Here is an 11,443-nt window from a genome sequence, read left to right as displayed (position 1 = left end):
GCAGATTAAATAGGTCACTAAACAATGAAAGCTTAAAATATTGTGTTAATACTCATAAATTATATATATATAAATTTTAAACTAATCAATTTTTGATATTCTCTGTCAGTTTATTTAAGACGCCATATTTAATTTGACAAAAAAAATTCTGACGTTATATTTAAATAATTTAGTTTGTATCAATAATTATAATTTACAATATTCTATCAAAAATATAATATCACAAACTGTTAATAGATTCGACAAAATTTTGTATACATATACAATTTTTATAACGCCTGTCGAATAATTATCGCAAATTAACGTTCTCATCTGTCGCTATTGTTATTATATTTTAACAGGAGTTCAGCGTATTTATATAATAATTTTTTTTAATCATCAAATCGATCTGACATAAATTTTAAAAATTAAACAAATACGAGAAAATAAGTAAATATGTCCATAAGTCAGACGTCATAAGTGAATTATCGCCATTTTGTTTAGTGCAATTCGTATTCTAAGGTATTAATGTCACATTTAATCCGTCCGGAAATTTCAATTGGATAAACATCCAAATCACGGATTCAAGTGTAATTATTAACAACGTCTAAATGTAAATTTTCATTCAACTATTTTAAGTCAATCTTGTAACGGCATTGTTAATTTATGTCTCGGTTTAATATTCGCAGGATACTACGAAATCACTCAAAGAATAGCATATAATATATTAATTGAGACACTTCATACTAAAAATATCGCAACCTTGCTAAAAAATAAAAAACTAACTATTGAAAGCGATAAAAAAATTATTTGTTAATAAATCTTCATATAGAAATTAAATTTAAATTATATAGGTTTCAGGAAAACTACCTAACTTACTGATATGTGTATTATAATAAGAATTACATATTAAAACTCACAACCTATACTAAGACTACATGACTGCCGATGTCAGGACAGCAATCCCATCCCATAGCTCGTGTGGTATCAGGAATCTCCTGGTTCACACGGCTCGGTGTTCCGCGGAGTCAGCGGCGTCACTCGTTATATGATATTCTATCCATACTACGGCGTTGCCCCGGCGATGTTCATTTATTTTATAATATGTAGCGCGTACGTAACAATTTGTCATTTGTCAGGATCAAGTCGTCACACTACATACGAAGCGTCTCCCGTTTGTCATTAAATAACCTACGTTAATACAACGTGAGGATTTACGTATGAAAAACTATTGACTCTACGTATTTAGTGTGACGCGAACTTGCTGTAAGTGTGCAGAATCTCGCAGCGGGGGAAACAAAAAATATTAGAAACTTTACTAGCGACAAACGTAGCATAGAATTATTATAATATTAATAATTCTAATATTAATATTAATGAGTACTTAGAATTATACTAAATAAAATATTAAATTATACAAATATACAAATATATATATATATATATGTAATTTTTTTGAGCTATGGCTTCATTCGCACTGGAATCGTTGAATATTCTGCCAATGTCAAAGTCTTTATTTATTAAACAATTTATAACATTGTGTACTCTGTGAAAACACGAAAGAGTTTCTTGAATAAATAAAGGCGTTTATATAATTATTATAACTTTACAGCACCTAGAACAAAAATTTATTTATTTATTGTTTTTTTTTAATAAATACGTATTCGAGAGCGGCAACTGTCACTGTCAGTATAATGACAGTCAACAAAATAAAAGAGTATTTTGGACATTTAGTGAGCATTAATCAAATAATAAAACAGTAATATTACTAAAATATTCTCGTCCTCGTTACACCAGATTGTATAAATGTATATCTATTTATAAAATTATAATTAGATTTTGGCTCACATCACGCGGTTATGCCTTATTTCGGTGTTTAAATAACTAAATGACAGTTGGATTTATTTGTTATTTCAATATGGCCGCCAACCACAAAAACGTATGTATAATTTTATTGATTTATTGTTTAGATTATTATTTTGTATTATTTGGTGACCTAAAATTTACATTGATAATGAATTTGTGTCATAAATCATTGTTATTAATAATATTAAAGGCTGTCTACAGTCGGATACGTAATTTTTTTAACTTCCTTTCGGACTTATTTTAAAATCACTTATTTTGACGTAATGTAAAGACGAAAAACAAGATTTTTTATTTAAATATAAACCTATATATGATTTTGTTTCGGATTATACTACGCGTATTTTCTTATTAAAAAAAAAAAACATACTCCCGACGTTTCGGTGACTTTGCGGGTCAGTCATCCCGTCTGTTCGTGATCACGGTTTCCGCGAAGCAAACGAAACGAGCATAATTCGAAAAATATTAGTTTTATTTAAATGAAAACTCACAAAAAACTATATATGACTTGTTTCCCGCAACAAAATATTTTAAATTCATTATTATCTCAGTTAAATTTCATCGACACAAATCACAAGTTCGTCACTAAACTGAGAAACGTTGAACTGTCAGTATGTAGTGTACACTGGGAGTAAGCGTACAGAATAAACATCTAATAAAAATCGTTTCAATGGGTACAAACAAAATACAGAACCCTCCATATTGTAAGTCGGTTGTGAACATATTTTTTTTATAGTAATTATAACACTTGTACTATTGAAGTAATATCCGAACGCAAGTGGCCGATGACAAATACACGATGTTGGAGGGTTGTGCTTTTGTACGCCGCCCTATTTTAAAGGACGTACGTTCGCAGAAATTAAATATATATATATATATAGAACATTTTTAATCTGTGTTTTTTTTTAAAAACAAAAATATCCGAATTCAATAAGAATCGTTAGCTTTGAATTAAAAAAAATTTTTTTTTTTTTTTAAATACAAATTAAAAATTTGTACTAAAATTTATAATTATAATGATTTCGATATAAAAATATCAGACGATATTTATACGAAGAAATAAAAATGTCTATATACATTCACTAAAATGAATTCCTTAAAGAAAATTCAAGTTACAAGTTTATACATAGTAATTGTAAAATATATACTTTATGTAATAAAATATTTTTTTTTTTTTTATTGTAATAAATATATATATATATATTATTTTACGCACAACCCTGCGCCCGTTACACGGCTCTCGGTGATTAAAATTCCGAAATGTTATATCGACGTCATACATTAGGTGGTGCAATCTGCCATCTTGCTGTGGGACACATTTTACTGTAAGAATAATAAATATATTGTCATTATTAATTAAAATATTTAATGTATCAATCAGAGATATGATTAATATTAAAATTAAACTAATATTTAAGAATGTATTACGATTTTTTTTATTTTAAACTACACGCTCAAGACGTATCGGTCGCTTTAAGTTTAAAGCAACCGTGATCACGGGCAGACGAGATGAAAAAAATTGTTAGTTATAAAACAGCGCATAGTACATCCGAAAATATTAGTTTTTTTTTTGTAATGAATACCCGCGAAAGTGTCGGATCTCATTTTGACAAATCTTTTTTGGTTCTCGAAAATCATTCGCTATTTCATATAACGATATCTGGCTGTGATATTTTTGTTTCCTAAACAAGCACTATTTTTAATCCAAAAAAACAATATATTATAATGACTGAACAAACGATAGTAATTTATTTTATTTATAAATTTATTAATTCGGAAAGATCAATGTCAAATGTCATTTTGACTTTGACGTTTCTAAAAATTTAATATTGTTTTTTTTTTTTGTAACTAAAATCAATATGTCTAACGTTCATTTAATAATATCTAAACGTTTATTACAGTTAAAACAAAATGGCGGTATGCTATAAAGCGTTTTATATTAACTAAATAACACAAAGGATACCCGCCCTTATGTCACATAATAATAAGAGATAATAACGTTATAACATTGTTATCAAAGCTGAATATCTCATTATGAAGACCTACTCCATCATGAGACAGAGATTAATGGAGACTTCCTCGCCTAATATAAATTTATTGAAGTGAAACTTCTTATGCAACTTCCAACGAGGTTGCGTTTAACGTTTAACGTTCCGAGGGGGAGGGGAATAGAAAGGGGTGAAGCGGGAGGGAACGCGTGGCGGTCGAACGCATGTTGCCAATCAATAGTGACATGTAAGTAATGTTAATAAAGACTGTGTGGAAGAAACACTTCCTGTTATCATTCCAAAATTATTAAATTTCACTTCTTAGGCGCGGAGAGAATCCACAGACTATACATTTATTCTTTATTATAATAATAATTAAATAAAATCGAAACAGATGTTTAATTTACAAAATAAATTGATGTAGAATTAAATTGTCTTATTAGATTATATTCTAAATAAATTATTTTTATTAATAAATGTATATCAATATAAGCGACAACTCTATGCCATCGTTGTGCAACAAACTCGCCAAGTGACGTCATAACGCGGCCGAATAAACCTGAACCTTTGTCGATGGCCAATTTGTCGAGAGCGACACGCGCCAAAAACAATTAAATGTTTATCTGTGGGAGTGTCTTTTTTTTGTATTAGCCATCTGTCAATGTCAAATTACTTGTAAAGCACACTTGAAGTTTATTTTTATTTTTTTTATTACAAGACACCGGGTGTGTGTTCCATGTTTTTAACCATGAAGGTTATATTTTATGTGATTTTTTTCTTAATTGTATCACCACTTGATATTCTAATCAAGTGCACAATATACAGAAATGAGAAGAATTAAGGTTTTTAAACAACTAGTTACAACGATAATACGAAAAGTTTAAGTATAAAATGATGTGGATATCTGAATTTTTAATCTGTGGAAATTCTCCAGCAATTAATATCGTTTGAAACCGATTCGTTTTGTTATTAATCTGTTAACAACATTATAATTAATCATCGTTGTCAAACGGCGGCCGCATTAACAGCATTTCAGGGAGGACAGTAAATGAGAACGGGGGCTATGACAAAATGGACGGCGCAATTATTAAATTTATTAAAATAAAACAAGACACTTGACTTGTTTTTCAAATTAATATAATGAAAAATTACTTTTATTACACACACACACACACACACACATATATTAGATATATATATATATATATATCTAATATATATGTGTGTATATAATTTTCTCAGAATAAAATAAAAAAATCAAACTAAATAAGGTGGCATATCAATGTCACGTCAGGTAATCTATATTAATATTATTTATTATTAATATATTATAATCTTCGTATATTCTTGTAACCGAATCATATTTTTGTCTGTGAATACAGAGCTGTGGAATGCAATAATCACCTCCCGCCACCCCACACGGTGTTGCCATATATTAAACATTACCGTCCGTACCGGGACATTAATAATAAATACATTTTATTTACTTCAATACTGGTTACATTAACGTTTGGCTCATAAAATTACATGTCTTATTTTTATTTATAAAGTAATTTAAATATATATATTTAGATCCAGCAATAATATCGTATAATTTATCATGCTGTATTTATAATTAATTTAACTATAGATAAATAAAAATCATGTTATATTTTTATATATTTTATAATATTAAATCATATTAAATTTATGAACATGGCAGCCCCGGCCGAGTATGCTTTGATATTGGTTGTTTTTATTGTTGGCAACATCAAAGGAACGGTTTATGAAATAATTCTGTTTAATAAATGCTATAACTATTTAAAATGGCGTGTTGTGATAATTAATTGATGTTTTGTTGTTTAAATTACATTTCTGTTTTACAATATGGCTGTTTTATGTATATATATATATTGTTTGTATTAAGTTTAATTTAAATTTTCATTCATTGGTTTATCTATATGTTTTTTTATGAATATTAATATTACGAAGTGTTTAAGGTGGAGAGCTTACCAACAGCTCGTTCCGTCACACGCGACGTTTATAGTATTTCGTTTATTCGTTTCACATTACAATATCTACTAATTATATCTTAGACTAGCGACTATTTGTTTAAATAAAACTAATATTTTCGGCTTCGTTACGCGTTTTTTTTTTATTATTTTAACTATATTTTTCGTCTCGTCCGCCCGTGTTCTGGTTGTTGCAAAGCAACCGAAACATCGCGAGTATGTGACTTAATATAATAAAAAAATACGTAATAGGTACTTCCGAAAATATTGGTTATATTTAAATATCCACTAACGTCTTTAAGAAACGCGAAACGCTTCGTATGTAGTGAGCAATATTTTATTCCGAGTATATTTTTTTAAATGATCTGTAGATTTGATTCGGACGTAGATCGCGTTTAGAAAAATATTCATCCAAAAGAAGCTGCGAGATCATGAGAATTATCTCGTTTGAGAGCTTGTTTAGAGCTTGGATCTGAGTACAAACAACCTTGCGATTACTCGAAATACGATTACGCTTACTAACTTTAGCGAACAAAAAAGATATTGCTAATAAAGTGATGCAGTCCGAGATGTTTCCAACTTACCTGGACATTGTGATCCGTAAATTTATTCCGTAACATGACGGACGTTATCCAGACCTGGAAATTGTCTGTGGCGATGAAACGTAAGACTTAATTTCCAGAAGTTGATCCAGGCGAGGTGATCGAAGTAGTCTTAGGACATGCTGAAAGTTATGACTCACTCGCCGAAATCAGCATCTCAATATTTTCGGATACTAAATTAATTGATAAGCCAATATTTCTTTGATTTGCTATATTTGAAATTGCCTAATACTTAATTTTGATTATTTTATTGAGTTGTTTTTAATTTAAATACTCATATATCTTGCTAAGAAATAACAACAGTGAAATTAAACTAATTTTATCTGTGCGTTTGTTTGCGATGATCTCAGTAACTTCTGGTCGTATGCAAATTCTTTCATTGTTACAAAGATCGTTTTTGTTTTGTGGAGGTGTCAGTGTATATAACGTCTCTGTAACTATAGGTAACGAGGATTCATTAAAAGTGACAAAGTACAATAATACTGAATTATATATATATATATATATATATATATATACTAGCCTTGCCCGCGACTTCGTCTGTATTACTTTCAAAATTAGAAATGTGTACACCCGGGTGAAATATGTTCCTCATTAAAGACAGTAAATAAGATTTTGGATTTTATCAACAATATTTTTTTTCTTCTTTGATCCTGATGTAAAGTATCCTATGTTCTCTACCTGGTTCCCAGCTATCTCTCCACCAATTTTCAGCCGAACCCGTACAGCCGTTCTTGAGTTATAAGTAGTGTAACTAACACGACTTTATTTTATGTAAAGATTAAATTGAAAAAATATATATGTATGTAATGGGCCAACTGTTAAATGCGGGCATTATTAATAATGTCCACCCCTGTCGGGCAAAATATTTTATTTCTGGTTAACATAAAGGTGGTAGACGTTACGTATAACGCAAAGTCAACTTGATTGTTTTAATATTTATCATCAAATATTAGGGATATTGGTAATTTTTTTGCAACCCGGTCATTATGAAAAAATACTAAATACTCACTTGGTCCATAGCATAGGGAACTTTAATTGTAAGGTTTTGAAACGTTTTACTGAATTTTTTTTTTTTATAAGTTCAACGATTATAGATAAATACGTGACAGCATATCTAAACACGCTTACCATAAGTTAGCAAAGCACACTAAATACAGAGTGTATCGAGTCTTTTATTCGTACGTTTTCTTAGACAGTATCTATTTTTATAAACGGAGACGTGGTAACTGTCCGAGCGAAGTTTGACTAGACAAACCCGTGGTAGTGTCACGGGTTTTAAACGTATGTCAACTTTGTAGATATGGACATTTAAAAAATTTAATATTTGCACCATTTTATATTTAAATCCAGATATAACTGACGCTGTTAACAAAACCCGGACGCAGTCGAGTGATATAATTAGTTAGGTAATCGTTTTTGACATAGTTAAGAAGTTTTACAATAGAGGATTTATTTCAAATGATTGTATGCAGCCATTATGTTTGATATGAATATATAGTAAACAAGCTTTCTTATACGGTTTAGAAAAAATAATAGATTTAATTCCTTTTAAATAAATTCGATAATAAAAAATGAGAAGACTATCTTTCGTTCTTCATAGAATTTTAATTATCTTGAGACTTATCTCGAGATTTAACTCCCCTTTAAACAAAGGACAGCGTTCGATTGAAACTATCCTGTTATAAACAACGTATCTACTAATAAAATTCTAACAAATAAATAAATTATAATAATAACTGCTTTAACAGCTTTCACGTCTTAGATACGAATTACATATATACACAACATTATATATATATATATAGAAATAGCATTTGTTGACACTACTAGACTTTCCCTAAGTGCTATAATAGTTGCTGATAAAACATTTTGTAGTTATCTAATAACCTATTAGACGCGTACCTCAACCTTCCCCCGCTGTCACAAACAACAGACGCGCATTGACAATTTTTTTTTTTAAATACGTAAGAGATTTTATTATATTATTTTTTATGCCATGGCTTCATTCGCACTAGAGTCGTGTAATATTCTGCCAATGTCAACGTTTTTATTTGTCGGACGAATTATAATCTTGTGTACCTACTGTGCTGAAACACGAATGACTCTGTCGTATGAAATAAAGGCATTTTCTTTAATTATTATTATTAATTTTAAAAGTAGAAATTATTTAGTAATATTTTTACAAGCATCTAAATTAACAAAAGTTTTTATAATTTTAGTATAAGATATAATATGATTAATTTATCAATCAATAAGACATTTCAACTGTCAATGTCAATGTCACGTATGTACGTTTATTGATTTAAATACTGTTGTTGTTTTAAACATTAAAAAAATAATCTCGAATATTTCATATTAATTATAATTTTATTAAAAACGTAATCTTTTATTGTGTATAGAATTAAATTTAAATAAAAATAAGTGTATTGGGATTGAAAAAAAATATCTTTGTTGTGTAATAATTTTTTTTTGGATTTACTTATAGCTATAAAAATAATCAAATTGTGTATATTAGTTTATTATAATTATAGTTATTCTTTGATTTCAATTCATTGTACAATTGAGAGTAAATTCGTAATAAGTCCGTCCCTGGTCCCGAGGCACGCGAAGTATTTAAATTAATCTGAGGGAGACGCTTTGAGTTCGTACCGATTTTGAATCTTTTTTTGATGCGGGTTCTAAAAATACTATATTCAGAACGCTGCTTCGCTTGTTTCTGATTACGTGAACATGAAAAACGTCCCATATATAGTAATAACGTAGGTTATTGATTGAGAAACTCGAAACGCTTAGTATGTAGTGGCGTGCTAAGCACGACTTAGCACGTCATTACATGATTTTTACTTTCTTATATATATATATTTCAGTCAAAGGGAAAAAATATCCTTTCGTAATAAACTTTGTGTCATTATTTTTTAACACATACAAGAACAATGTTTTTTTATGCTATGTCTTCATTAACACTGGAATCGTGGAATATTCTGCCAATGTCAACATTTTTGTTTGTTGGCCGAATTATAATTTATAGCCTATGTTGAGTACTGTGCGGAGGAAACACGAAGGAGTTTGTCGTATGGAAAAAGGTTCTATATTTTTACCAGCACCTAGAACAACGACAATAGTATTCAAAAGTTAAACGACGTCAAGTAACCGCTACAAGATTACGTCAATTATTCTGTTGGTAGTGATGTGACAAACAAAATGGCGATGGTTATCGAATATTTTTCAACTCTTTATGTAATTAGTTGATATATTATTAAAATGTATATAACGTATTCAATAATTAATAAATTAAAGGTAAGAACAAACAAGATTAATAATTACATACAATATCATAAAAAATATGAGGAATCCGTGTTTATACCAAGCTGTTTGAAAAGCGTGATGACGTCACGAATGCCTCGTTATTCTCTTCCGGCGTTTGAAGGAAACCTCGTAGATATTTTAACGAGCCTTTTATTTCAAAGATGTCCGATAGCAGCAACGGCTCGTGTGAGATTGTCTCTAAACTATTTGTTTCGACTTGTCTGTTGCTGTTAGCCCTAATGGCTGTTACAGCGTCACCGGAAGGGTCTCTAACCTGTACCCTCGCCTCTATTTATACCAATCAACACGTGTCGTCGTAATCACACTCGTACGCAGTCACCTACGTGAATAATATTAATGATAATAATTACCATTCATTATTTATCACTAGTTATATCAAATTGACAGGTGTTCAAAACGCATACGGAGCGTTTTATAACAAATAAAATACTTGACATTGGCAGAATATCCCACGATTTCAATGCGAATGAAGCCATAGCGTAAAAAAAAAAGTATTTCTTTCAACTGTCACATAGTTCCTTAAAATCAATCATCAATCATCATCAATACATATTATAAAACAAAGTCCCCCGCCGCGTCTGTAAATTACTTTTTAAATCATTTAAATCGGGCGTACCGTTTGAAAGTTATCATAATATAAGTTTAATATTTCTCAAAATTATATTTTTTGTAAAGAGTCTGTGCAAGCCTGTGCTGGTACCTAGTATGTAATATATTAAGAAGACAGAACCCAGAATCGACCAGTTAATAAATTCTAGGACTTTCGCGAATATTCCTTTAAATGAAACTAATATTTGTCGGACACTACGCGTATTTTATTATTGTAAAAAACTATATACTTCCCACGTCTCGGTTACTTTGAAGCAACCGTGTTCGCGGGCAGACGAGATGTAAATGTACCAGTTAATTTGTCTATTTGATGAAATATATGATTATAAAACTTTTATTCAATTTTATCTTTTCGCCAATATCTTTATTGATCTGACAGATATGTCAGTTGTCAAACTGACGCTACAATTCAATTTTATTTTTTTTAATCGAACATTTAAAAATAAATATCCCTAGTCTATTTTTCCGTTACACCAGCTCGTTCGCGCTTCTGCCCAGCGTTTCAAAATTATAATAAAACCAGCTTTTGCCCGCGACTCCGTCCTCGTGAACATCAGAGTTGTTATCTGCCACTACGGCCACTGAACACGGACTGGACTTCATGGTTCCACTCGTGTAGTTTCGGGATCAAAAGACAAGGTAGTCTATGACCTAATAAAGGGTTTCGTCTATCTCTATACGAAAATTCATCAAAATCAGTACAGTGGTTTAAGCGTGAAAAGACATATGAACCAGCAGAGTTACTTTGAAGTTTATTATATTAAGTGTTTATTCATAAAATAAATAAAAACTTCAACGAGAAGATTTTTTTCAGACACTTTTTTTAAAAGTTATTACACCTTTATGAAACCACCGCTTTGTAAGAATTTTTCATCCCATGATTATTTGTCTTATAGCTTACAGCGTAAACAATCGTTTCGTTCACTCTTAATACAAAATAATTTTATAAAATACAAGCGTTTCAGTATTATCATCAATAATTATTGTGTATATTATGTCTTAATTTAAATTTCCCATTCATTACACTTAATTTACGTGAAAACCGTCTGTGAATCAGACAGTGCGGTCGAAAATAATTCAC

Source organism: Danaus plexippus, assembly GCF_018135715.1.
Source record: "Danaus plexippus chromosome 29 unlocalized genomic scaffold, MEX_DaPlex mxdp_36, whole genome shotgun sequence".
Lineage (NCBI taxonomy): Eukaryota > Metazoa > Arthropoda > Insecta > Lepidoptera > Nymphalidae > Danaus > Danaus plexippus.
This window is presented reverse-complemented; position numbering follows the sequence as displayed.